The sequence below is a fragment of the Schistosoma mansoni genome, chromosome 1 (genome assembly GCF_000237925.1).
Source record: "Schistosoma mansoni strain Puerto Rico chromosome 1, complete genome".
Classification (NCBI taxonomy): domain Eukaryota; kingdom Metazoa; phylum Platyhelminthes; class Trematoda; order Strigeidida; family Schistosomatidae; genus Schistosoma; species Schistosoma mansoni.
The window spans coordinates 43,411,769-43,425,112 of record NC_031495.1 but is presented as its reverse complement, the minus strand read 5'-3'; the positions used below and the strand labels follow the sequence as shown (position 1 = coordinate 43,425,112).

At 33.8% G+C, this 13,344-nt stretch overlaps 1 non-coding gene across 1 annotated transcript; it reads right to left on the bottom strand.

Moving 5' to 3' along the window:
* Positions 1–617: 617 nt before the first annotated feature.
* Smp_tRNA_00672_Gln_TTG.1.1 lies at positions 618–684 on the bottom strand. Its single transcript has one exon. It is a non-coding gene (tRNA).
* Between the last annotated feature and the right edge of the window lie 12,660 nt (positions 685–13,344).

The window sequence follows — 13,344 nt, the reverse complement described above, 5'->3', positions numbered from 1 at the left end:
CATTCTTTTTTTTTTAATACTTTCATCCTACCACTTTTCTCTCTCTCTCTCTCTCTTACCCCCTCTTTGAACCAAAGAAGAATACACATATTGAATACTCTCATAAATCAATAATACTATACTTTTAAGTCGATTATTTAACTATGCAATTAAAGTAATGTAAGTATTATATAGAAGAAAACATTAGTAAACTTTTTTATAGTATTCATACATTTTATTTATTTATTGTTTAACTCAAAAGATTTTACGAAACTCTGCCTCACCGATCTCATACAGTTTAAACAAGAATTTACAATAGTTTTTAATGAATGATTTAAAAAAACAAAACAAAAGTATAATACTTGATCAAATTTATAATTTATTTTTCATCAGGTAAAAATTATGTAAACAATTAGATTGTTGGTTGGATTGTTTTACATTAGAAAACATTTGATGGGTATTCTAAAATAATAATTTAGGTTTCTTACTTTAAGTTTTCATTTCAAAGTTAGAATGTTGAAAAACACTCAGGTTTTTAGTAAGCAAAGATGGATAGTGGCTAGCAGTGGAATCCAGGATGCGCGTTTTGTCTTATTTGGGACTCGTCATCTGGATGTACCTGCATGTAAGAGTTGATGTTCACTCTGGTACTCGAACCCAGTACCTTTTGCTTCAAACGCCATCGCGTTATCCACTCGGCCACTGAGTCCTGATGACCACTTGCTTGTGCGATGGGGTGAAGTTTAAATTCATGTAGTATTGTTTGTTTGAACCTGCCCACTATGCTTGTGAACTAAGGCTATATCGAGGCAATACGCACAGTTTGCACATATGCCAATCAGAGACTGACCTGTTGCAGTCCTAACACATCGATGGGAAGATTCAAACTAATAATACTAAATGAAATTACTCAGGATTTTCTTTTAATATCTTCAGTCAGACTTTGACACAAATATTTATAGCTGTGTGAATTATTTTATTTAAAATTAAAGCGAACAGAAGTAAAAAAACTGGAAACCGTGGAAGTTGAAATGATTATGTCTCAATGAAACATGAAAAATATTGTTCCAAAGGAACAATGAATTCAGGAAGTAAAAGGTATGAAATATGTAAGTCTAGATCATTAGGAACTCATCAAGTCTCACAAGAAATTTAACTAGATATTCTGATAAAATCAGATCAATGAAGTTTGTTGATCTCGGAAGAAATCAACTTTTTGTAATAGTTTCATCAATAAACATGAAAGATGAATTGATACAGTAGGATGAGTCCATACTCATCGCAAACTCTTTCAAATCTTGTATTCAAAATAAAAACAAGGAAGATGTTAATTTTTAGGGAAAATAACAAATATTTGATCCTTACCAGTTACACACAAACGATGCGATACCAATATGGGTATACAGACAACTGAAGAGTCTTTTGGTATGTAGCAATTATGGAAAAAGTAAGGATGCTTAGTTGTGTGTCTTCCGTTTTTTTGAGCTTGTTAAAACAAACAAGAACAGTATTACTATCAAATATCTGCCGACCCATTTGTTTTGGGGATTTATTCGCTACTACACACATAACTCCTTTTTTAGAATTTAATTATCACTATATTGATAAAAAATATAGATAACATGAAGCTACTACTATTTATTATAAAACAAGTCAGTCTATTTTACTTACTGTTTATTATGGATTTGTTGGTCTTCCTCTCGTTGTCATGATTTTAATTAAGATATCTTGACAAATTCAACCTTACAAGACAAAAATACTTATGTACCTGATGTAACTGTTCAACTAAAGTCTTCTGTCCTAAAGTATTTTATGTTAAACAATAGTAGAATTTCGTTGAGTAATTTCACTCTCTTCTGTATTTATTTTTATTCATATCTTTTGTGTAATATACATTTAAAAGTCGGTGTAAAACTGCGAAGTAAATAGCAGTTTTCGATTTCAGTTTTCAAGTTGATTTAGATGGATATCTAATAGATTATTTTAAATAGACGACAGAAAATTATAAGCGACGTTTTTTGAATAGATTTTTAATTTGATGATTATTGTTGTAATAAATGTATAGTCAAAGGAGCAGTTTTATTGACTGATGTGTTTAATACTATATGAATAACCATGAGAAAGTGTCAAGATAGTCTGTTGACATTTAGGTCAGTAAAGCAGTTGAAAGACTCAAGTTTCATACACAAGGTTACAATATCCCTTGACATACATATGTTTGATAGACGAAAAATTATTATTCCTCTCAAATATAAAGGGTTATCAGGAACTGAGTATATGAATCCATATTTAATTACTGACCAGTAATTTGATATAAAACTGCAATTGACAATTTATTAATCATGATCAGGAAAGTCTACATGAAATTTTAGTGATGTGGGCATAGGAAACGAAGTCATAGCAATGTGCATTTGAAATTCTGTGGTTACTACATACCACATTCTGTTTATGTTTAAAAAGTAAGATTGTAGAATAAAAAAGTATGGCATTTCAATAACTTCGCGATTATATATATATATATATATATATATATATATATATTCAAAAAATTAAACACTTGCTACATGCTACGTCGTATAAAACTAATTAGCGAAATGATTACTTTGAGTGTGATAATCCTCTTTCTTCCAAGTACTGGCAGGGAAATATAGTAAACCGGAGAGACCGGTCAAGGACAAAGAAGGCAAGACAATCGCTGAAAGTCAAGAACACAGGAACAGATGGGTGAAAAAATTCGAGGAAATCTAGAATAGGCAAGCTCAATTAAATCCACCGGATATCAAAGCACTATCTACAGACCTTCCGGTAGATGTCATTCCACCAACGATCGAAGACATCAGGATGGCCATCAGAAAAATCAGGAGCGTGGAAGCAACACTACATGACAATATACCAGCTGATGCACTGAAGTCAGTCAGATGTAACTGCAAAGATGCTCCACATTCTGTTCAGGAAGATTTAGGAGGAGGGACAAGTGCCGACGGACTGGAAAGAAGGATAACTCGTCAAGATACCAAAGAGAAGAGATCTCAGCTAGTGTGAGAACTATAGAGGAACCACACTACAATTTTTACCAGGAGAAGTTATCAACAGTGTTGAGGAGGCAAATGAAAGATTCAGTAGATGTTCAGCTTCAAGGTTAACAGGCTGGATTCCGTAAGAATCGGTCGTATACAAACCAGATCGCGACAATACGGATCATTGTTGAACAATCGATTGAACGGAACTCGTCCCCATGAAGTAAATCCCCTGACTATGAGATGTTTAACAGTATGGATGAGAGAACCTTATGGAATCTTCTTCGACGCTATGGTGTGCCTGGGGAAAATCGTCAAGACCATCCAGAATTCATACAATGGTCTACAGCACAAAGTCGTGCATGGATGACAGCTGACAGATGCATTCCAAGTGAGGACCGGAGTCAGACGAGGCTGCTTACTATCCCCACTCATCTTTCTTCTGGTGGTCGACTGGATTATGAAAACTTCGACATTTGAAGGAAAGCATGAAATACAACAAGCAGCTCAGAACGAATAAGAAGATTAGGACTTTGCAGATGCCCCGGTTCTTATATCCCACACACATCAATAAATGCAGATGAAGACAACCAGTGTATCACCTCCCAGCTGAAGAGGAAATTAGAAAAAGATGTTGGAAGTCGATAAGATATACATTGAAAAAATCATCAAACTACATCACGAGGCAAGCACCAACGTGGAATCCTGAAGGGAAACGGAAAAGAGGAAGGCCGAAGAACACACTGCATTGGGAAATAGAAGCAGATATGAAAAGGATCAATAGCAAGTGGAAATAACTGGAAAGGATTGCTCAGGACAGAGTTGGATGGAGAATGCTGATGGGTAGCCTATGCTCCTCCACGAGGTGTAACGGGTGTAAGTAAGTATCCTAGTCCTGTAAAACGTTAATCACTTCTATATTAGATGAATTCTGAAACTGACTGACCATGGTTTGAGTCCAACAAATCATTTCAGCTCCAACACTATTTCAGATATACCAACCAACATAAAATCTAGATTCAGAATATCCAGCTAACTCCCTTTAATCACCTGGCAGAACTTTTTAATAACCAGTTAATAATTGGAAGATTCTAGCAAACTCTGCCATCCAAGTGAGATCAAAAAGATGAGATTAATGGAAAAAGAAAAACAAAGAAACATGTCATAAATTGACATAAACATTATGCTTCATTGTTTTCACGTATTCGCTGAATGCAAAAAAACTAAATAAAATCAATCAGGTGTTAACAACTGATCCATTGAATTCATACTTTAAGAAATACACTTGTTAATTGATTATTTAACTGATATTCTAGATTTATTTAATTTTAATACGGCTGTTATGAAAATAGCCTAGTTTAAGACAGTGATGAGTAGAAATTTACCTGCATGTTATTAATAACTACATGATTTATTGTATACATATTAATTTGTATAAATGTTTAGATGGAGTAAATTTGAGAGAAAAATTTGTCTATCGGTGACTATGGTAAAGTATTACTAATAATGTTGAGGTAAATAAATTCAATAAGCCTATATAATATCTGGTTGTTCAAAGTATTCATGTATATTTGAGGATAAAACATTGTTACACTACTGAGGAAACAGTTTTTTGAAACAACTGTCTATGGACTATGTATATATAGGTATTCTGATCTGTGTTAGCAATTTTTTGGTCAGACGTTTGTCTTTTAATTACCTGATCACCTATAATACAGTGAACTCAAGAGTTTACTCTGAACTAACAAAGAAATGTTTTGTGGTTTACTTTCCGAAAAAGATTTATTTCATAAAGAATAAGTGTTTCACATGTTTGAGCGACCACTTTATAACATTTACCGATGACGGTAAACAACCTTATTTCCTACGAATACTAAACGTTTCAGTCACGAAACAAGGTATTTGTATAAATCTTTTTATTATTCAGTTGGTAGTTGAAATCTTTTCATAATATTAAAATCACAAACCAACCTAAGTTAGACATCCACTGAAAATTAGTAAGCATGGACAGTCGTTCTGTGAACCTCAAGGATAAAACTCAGAAACTTCAGGTTTTGCTTCAAGCGTTCAGACATAACATTAATGAGCCGGTATCCAGTGGTGTACATTTCCACAAACTTCTACACTAATTATTGTTATGTTTTTACCAGTAACAAATTTCTTAAGGCGAATCCTGGAGTTCTAATAGGGAGTGGTAACCAATTCAGTTCAACCATCGAAAACATTGGAGGATGGTTAAATAAAAACATGGATTGATTAAAGCTAGACATGTACACTATTGGATACCAGCTGACTGATCTAAAGATTAAGCATTCCTCTAGTGGCCTGACGATCTTGGGTTTGATCTTCTATTGTACGGGTGACGAGTCCAGTACTAAGAAAAAATATCTATCCAGTCCTAAATGGCTTACAATGGTTGCATAGATTAACCTCCACAAACCTGTATACCGATAATTTTAGTATAGAGACGGCGAAATCAACCGAGAATCGCTATCATAATTATGATTCGTCAATCTACACAGCATAGTTTTACTCTTTTAGTTATTTCTTCCACCTCCACTCAAACAAATCAACACAGGTCTTTCTTAATCACTGTCGAATTCGTATTCTCGCTGCAAAACAATGATCACAAACCTTGAAATGAGCACCATTACACAGAATTTTCTTGACAGGGGCAATATATTTCATTTCACGTTTGTGATCCACGTGCTTCGTTAAACTGCTCATCATTCAGGTACTAAAAAATAGTTGAAATAGCATTGTCCAAATTCTAGTTCAATTAAATCATATAATATATACCCGTGACAAGATGATGGACATGTTTAGTGCCTAATTTGCTGAACAGATTTTTAATTCTATTGAATGCTTTTCTCTGTATTCTTTGAGTAAAATTTCGTGCATCAATTTTTCTCTATTGGCTAAACTCTAACTTTTTACCGTGGCTACTACTTAGTTAAGGTTATATACAGACCGAACCAGACAAGTCATATGATATTTTAAGGCATCATGAAAATCAGACGTTAACGTGGGTGGGTTACGATGAGTACATAGTGTTCACTTGCCCACAACCCTCTCTCATATTTATATGCGTGGTCAGTTTGTCTATAAATAAATACACATCGGTTCAATTCTTATCCTGAATTTGGCAAGAGAAATTTTTAGTCATTATTTCCTTCTTCTGACTAATTTACTAAGCCAATCCATACAGGGCGTGAACTATTAACTCATCCAGATAGCTGATCACAAAACTTTCTCACTCTTATCTCTTTTCGTTTGTCTATGAACTTAAAATAATTATCATCTATAGAAGGAAGAAAACCGATGACCATTAGGAATTTTGAGTTCAGGGTTTTCAATAGATTGCCACTCAATTAGCTAACAATGCTGCATACTATTTTGGATAATTTTAAATTAATTTCAAAAACCTTTGGCAAGTGATAAACTGTGATAAGAACTATTATTACTCTTATTGACACTTACGCAAATACTTGAATATTTTCGAATTTTAAGAACGAAATATATATTTAACATATACGTTGTTCAGTAATCTTGATACACAACAGCTGATTATATAACCATTATTTATTCTGTAAATTAACTGAAGATTTTGCGTTATTCAACGACATTTGGTTTATGTTTCATGAATTAACCATCATATATTTTTGAAAATTAACTACGGCTTAATTGAAAAGTACTGAACATAACATTATTTAGGCCAGCAATAATCAGTCGCATAATTGTGGTGGAGTTATTTGGTATTTGGAAACACATATATTTAAGCTTATTTACATAATTAGTTTCGCCTGTTATCCCTCGTGGAGGAGCATAGGCTACCCATCAGCATTCTCCATCCAACTCTGTCCTGAGCAATCCTTTCCAGTTATTTCCACTTGCTATTGATCCTTTTCATATCTGCTTCTATTTCCCGATGCAGTGTGTTCTTCGGCCTTCCTCTTTTCCGTTTCCCTTCAGGATTCCACGTTGTTGCTTGCCTCGTGATGTAGTTTGATGATTTTTTCAATGTATATCTTATCGACTTCCAACATCTTTTTCTAATTTTCTCTTCATCTGGGAGATGATTTGTTCACCTTCACAGTAGTCTGTTGCTGATAGTTTCTGACCAACGGACATTGAGAATCTTTCGTAGACAATTATTTATAAATACTTGTACATTTTTGATGATGGTTTTGCTAGTTCTGCATGTTTGAGCTCTGTACAATAAAACTGTTTTGATGTTAGTATTGAGGATTCTGACATTGATATTGGTTGACAGTTGTTTTGAGTTCCATATGTTGTTCAGTCGTAGGAATGCTGCCCTTACTTTGCCAATTCTCGCCTTTACATCTGCATCCGATCCTCGTTGTTCATCGATGATGCTGTCTAGGCACATGAAACCTCCACATCTTCCAGAGCTTCTCCATGAAGTGTGATGGGGTTGGTGTTCTCCGTGTTGTATTTGAGGATCTTGCTTTTTCTTTTGTGTATGTTGAGGCCTATTGATGCAGAGGCTGCTGCTACACTAGTTCTCTTCATCTGCATTTGTTCATGTGTATGAGATAGGAGGGCTAGGTCATCTGCGAAGTCCAAATCGTCTAGTTGAATATTTGGATAATCAATGGATGATAATCATTTTAAGTTCAATCTACATCATGATCTATCTATATCCATCAAGTTTAATTCTATGTTTGTCAATCCTCACTAAAAATTGAATGCACCGTGTTTTGAAAGTTACTTAATTAGAAGCAAACGGCAACCGATAAAGCCATTTGTACTTTGACTGTTAGAATTACCAATCGCAACTATGTGTATGTTCATTGCTCATTGGGACTTCTAATTGTTCATAGATCTTTTTATAAACTATTACAGTCTCAAAGATAAATGGTTTAATTATGAAGATTTTATTGTCGTTTTAGACTACAAAATCGTCATCCTTCTGAGCTATGAATTCTCTCCATCAACATGTAATATATTTATGTACTGCAATGAATTCATGTAGCAAGCATATATTCCATATTATTTAAGCATTTCAAGTTATTTATTGATTAAAATAGAACTTGTTTTCATGTGAAGTTGTCAATAGTTAGTTGAAAAATTGAATAACTTAGCACTTCTGTCATAAATAATTTTTTTTAATTATTAGTATAAAGTATAGTGATTTGTCATCATGATTCCTTTAATCATAAAAAAGTTGTTGGCGTCTTTGTCAAAATCACACACTCACAAATATGCCCACCTAGAAATTCATTAGCATATATATATAGATATCCATTTGATGGGTTGACTTGTCCACTACCAAGCGAAATATATTGATTTACTCAACATGATTCTTATTCAATTATTTATCATTTACATCATATAAATTATTAAATATATTCACTATGGTACAGTGTTGTTTTATAATCTATTACATAAAATATTCATAATGTATAAACATGATTCATTAAATGTTTTTTTTAAAATTCAATTTTTCTTTTCATAGTTGAAATCATGAGTCAATTAAAGCTAGACCACCATGGAAAACCTGGAAGCATTGGATGGTTGTTTCGTCCTATCGTGGGACTCCTCAGCAGTGCGCATCCACGATCCCGCCTCACGAGATTCAAATCTAGGAGCTACTAATCTCGCACCAGAGCGCTTAACCACTAGACCACTGAGCCGGCATCCTATGGTGCTAATGTCTAACTCCAATCAATCCACGAAGTTGATCAACCGTTCACCATTTGTCTTCAATGAGTTGATATCTCAGTGGCCTAGTGGTTAAGCGATCTAGCATGAGACTGGTAGGTCTTGAGTTCGAATCTCGTGAGCCGTGATTGTGGATGCGCACCGCCGAGGAGTCCCACAATAGGACGAAACGACTGTCCAATGCTTCCAGGTTTTCCATGGTGGTCTAGCTTCAACTGACTCATGATTTCAACTATAAAATTACTGAAATCTCTAAAAAACCCCTTCAAATTCAATTTCATTTAGATTACTTACTTACTTACTTACGCCTGTTACTCCCAATGGAGCATAGGCCGCCGACCAGCATTCTCCAACCCACTCTGTCCTGGGCCTTCCTTTCTAGTTCTGTCCGATTTTTGTTCATTCTTCTCATATCTGTCTCCATTTCTCAACGTAATGTGTTCTTTGGTCTTCCTTCTCTCCTTCGGCCTTCAGGATTCCATGTGAGGGCTTGTCTTGTGACGTAGTTGGGTGACTTCCTCAATGTGTGCCCGATACACTTCCAGCGCTTCTTCCTGATTTCTTCCTCCTCTGGAATACGGTTTGTTGTCTCCCGTAGTAGAATGTTGCTGATAGTGTCTGGCCAACAAATCCGAAGTATGTTGTGTAGACAAGTGTTAATAAAAACCTGTATTGTCCGGATAATGGTGTTCGTAGTTCTTCAAGTTTCCGCCCCATACAGTAGAACTGTCTTGACATTTGTATTGAAAATTCTGATCTAGGTGCTTGTTGACAATTTTCAACTTCTATTATAATAAATTCTTGTCAGTTTACTGCCTTTTATTATTATACATTAATGTGTATTCGGAATATCCTAGATATAAATGAACAATTTTGAGAAATTATCTATTACAATGATTACCATTAATGTTATATTAAACTTTCTAAACTGATCCTACACTAACAAATTAATCATACATAGTTATTATTCATCAATTTTAATTTTTAACTTATAAATCATTCAAATACTTTTAATCATTTTTTTTTTAAATGTTCGAAATCCGGTATAATTAAAGCATATTCAACAAACTTTATAACTTTGTTTATTGTAATTTTTAAACCTTGTTTTTTTTTTGTTTTACTTCACAAAGAAACCATTCATCATTACTATTAGTATATTTAAACATTGAACTTGAAATTAAAATAAACCGGATTAAAAGTTGATTGTTTTTTTCTGTTTACATATGTCATTAATTTTTTTTTCATTAACAATAAACAATTATTGATTGTTTTTCAAATTTAAAGCAATTAGTCCCTTTGATAAATTTCGATAATGTAATAAGAAGACGAAGATTATCAGAACTATGTGATATATTAGCGCAATACATTTCGAACAATCTGATCACACATATACTTGTTAAGAACAATTATATATAAAAATAAAAGGTCAACTAGACTGGTAATAAGGTTAAGAAATAGACAAGGATAATAATGATAAAATAATGTGAAAACAACTTGACACCTAATCACTCTGGATAATAAGCATTTATTACAAGGGTAGGTTTAAGGAGAGAACAAACTGTTTTTGAATACACAAAGGAGGTTTGAATTTTCGTATGGCTAAGGCTTCAATAAACCTCAGTATACGCCCTTTTACACTTTTAAACAATACAACAAAAGCTGAGTTAAGATCAATCTTATGACCTGTTTCGATTATATGTTTAGCAATAGAGGATGATGGATGTTTATCCTCTACTCTTATTGGGTCATTCGACTGTATTTGTTTTTGCAACCATTTTGGTACATGTTCACCCACCCTAATTTTCAGATCACGATTACTCCTCCCTATGTATGCGTGACCACACACACATTTAAATTGGTAAACGCAGTGGGATGTGACACAATCGTTTTCATGTCGTCTAGGTTTTGAATGAAGCATGGACCTCGTTCTTTCTTTGATTATGACCTTTGCTGCACAATACGTTTTGTTGATGACTGATTTAAGCCTTTGTTTCAGTAAAAGGCTATTTGAATCACCTCTAAATGGTAAGGTGATGTAAACAGGCTTTTTCTCTACTAAGGCTACAGCAGGTCTCGCTGTGCCCATAATTTTCCATCTATTGATAAATTTAGGTGGATAACCATTCCCGATTAATGTCTTGGTTAACAACTTAACATCGTCATCAATAGCGTCGTTTGTGCAAATATGACGAAGCCTGTTAAAAAGGCACTTCACCAAACCACGTTTGTATTGCACAGGGCAATAACTATAGTAACTAAGATATTGACCCGTCCACGTCGGTTTTCGAAAAATGGATCGTTTTATTGAACCATCTTGTCTGCTTAGAAGTACATCTAGGAAGGGGAGTTGGTCGTTCTTCTCCTCTTCGCATGAAAGACTGATATGGTTTTGGATAGTGTTAAATTTATTCAATAGGCAGTTTATGTCTTCCTTTCTTTCGCCAATTACTAAGATATCATCCACATATCTCTTATAAAGTGACATGTTTTCGATTAAGTCTTCAATTAATCAGTAATAAAGATAATCAATTCAATTTATTAATAATAATAATAATTTTTTTCAAAATGATGCTTCTCGTGCAAACATTAGATTGTTGAAAATTTCTTGAAAAAAGATGTTATATTTTCAATGAATTTATTATCAGTTTCTAATTCACTAATAATATTTAAATAAAATTCATTGATGAACACGGTGGATCTGATACAGATGTGAAGGCGAGGATCATCAAAGCAAGAGCAACATATCTACAATTGAAGAACATCTGGAACTCAAAACGAATAATAATATAGCTTGATAATAAATTCGTTGAAAAGAGATCCCTTCGCTGGACTTCGTATTTTCAATTTTAATGTTTAAATGGGTATTATATGCCAGATAAAGAATAAATGATTAGAATATATAAATTGAATAGTTATCATTCATATAAAATATCATTAAAATGTATTGAAATTCCATGAGTGGTGAACACACTGAATAATTTACTGTAATAGAATTTCACTCTAATTGATAACTCTATTAGAGTTAATGATTTCAACTGTTTATATAGCTCACCTTTGCATAGTTTAGAGGAACTTAGCATTGATTAATATTTGAAAATTATAGTGTTGGTTGCCATGTTAAGCCCATATAGCTTATTCTAGGTCTTAAACAGGCCGATTGACTGTTTTTATATGAGCGTATGTATGTGCTCTTCTTATCCTATTCATCACATGTCTATAGCTTATTTTTGTCTGACTATAAGTATCGATTAATGCTTGATTAAGTCGAGTTGGCTCACACGCCTTTTCTGTTGAGCATCATTTCGCTTCTCTCTCTTCTCTTCGTTTCTCCGCTCGTTTGTCTGGATCAACAATTGTATGAAATATACATATTCGAAATCCATTCTTGTATTTTACTTATTTTAATTCCGTTATACACTAACGCGAGTTAAGCCGATGGATATATATATGAGGATAGCCAACATGAATATTTCAATAACAATCATTTACACGATCGACCTGGATTCAGATTAAGGGCCACTAAAAAATAATACAAATTCTCAATCTATCCATTTTTTATTGCCGAAATAGGTTTGATTATTTTTATAAAATGCAGTTCACTTAAATCATTTCATTAGTTAATACCAATCCAAAAAATTATTAAACGTCGTATGCGAATGTAAAGTTATGACTATTTCTTTCTGTCAATGAGATCTACTGACTGAACACAGATTCCGAAAATAATCTCATTTTTGTCTTGCATTATGCATGTGATGAAATGTACAAAAGTTTAGAGTAAGTTTTTATTACAAATGAAATTATTAGTTATTTTTGTCTCCTACTATTATGATCATGTTACTATTTAAAGAAACAATTTTCATCTCCAATATGCATTATTCAAAGAAAATTTGAATAAGTATACACTAGATATCGACATTGTTTGAGTTAAAAAAGCTTCTAAACGATGTTTATCCAGGAGACAACACTAAATCCTATTCTAGAACATTAAAGATTTCGCACTACTGATGAGTCTTTAATTACGATGAAACAGTTGTCAAATACAATCTATGATTTTCATTATTTCTTAAATATTCTTTTTACTAATTTTCAAGTTACATAAAATGTTTCCACAAAAATCATCTGTCAAAGAATAAATGTAGTTTTAATTGTTAAACAATGTCCATTATTTTATAGAGTTGAGATCATGAATCAATTGAAGCTAGACCACCATCGAAAACCTGGAAGCACTGGAAGGCCGTTTCGTCCCATTATGGGACTCCTCAGCTGTGCGCATCTACGATCCCGCACTCGCGAGATTCGAACCCGGGACTTACCAGTCTCGCGCCAGAGCACTTAACCGATAGACCACTGAGCCGGTATCCAACGGTGTTAATGTTTAACTTCAACCAACCCACGAAATTGATCATGTGATCACTAGGGACTGGCTCCATGAGGTATTTCCTGGAGTTCTAGTGAGAAGCAGTAACCAGTGGAGTTCAACTAGGTCTGTTGGGAGATATCAACTCACTGATGACATTGGTAAGTGGTTGCTCAATTTTGTGAATTGGTTGAAGTTAGACACTAACACTGTTGGATGCCGGCTCAGTAGTCTATTGGTTAAGCGCTCGCGAGTGCGGGATCGTGGATGCGCACTGTTGAGAAGTTCCTCGATGGGACGAAACGG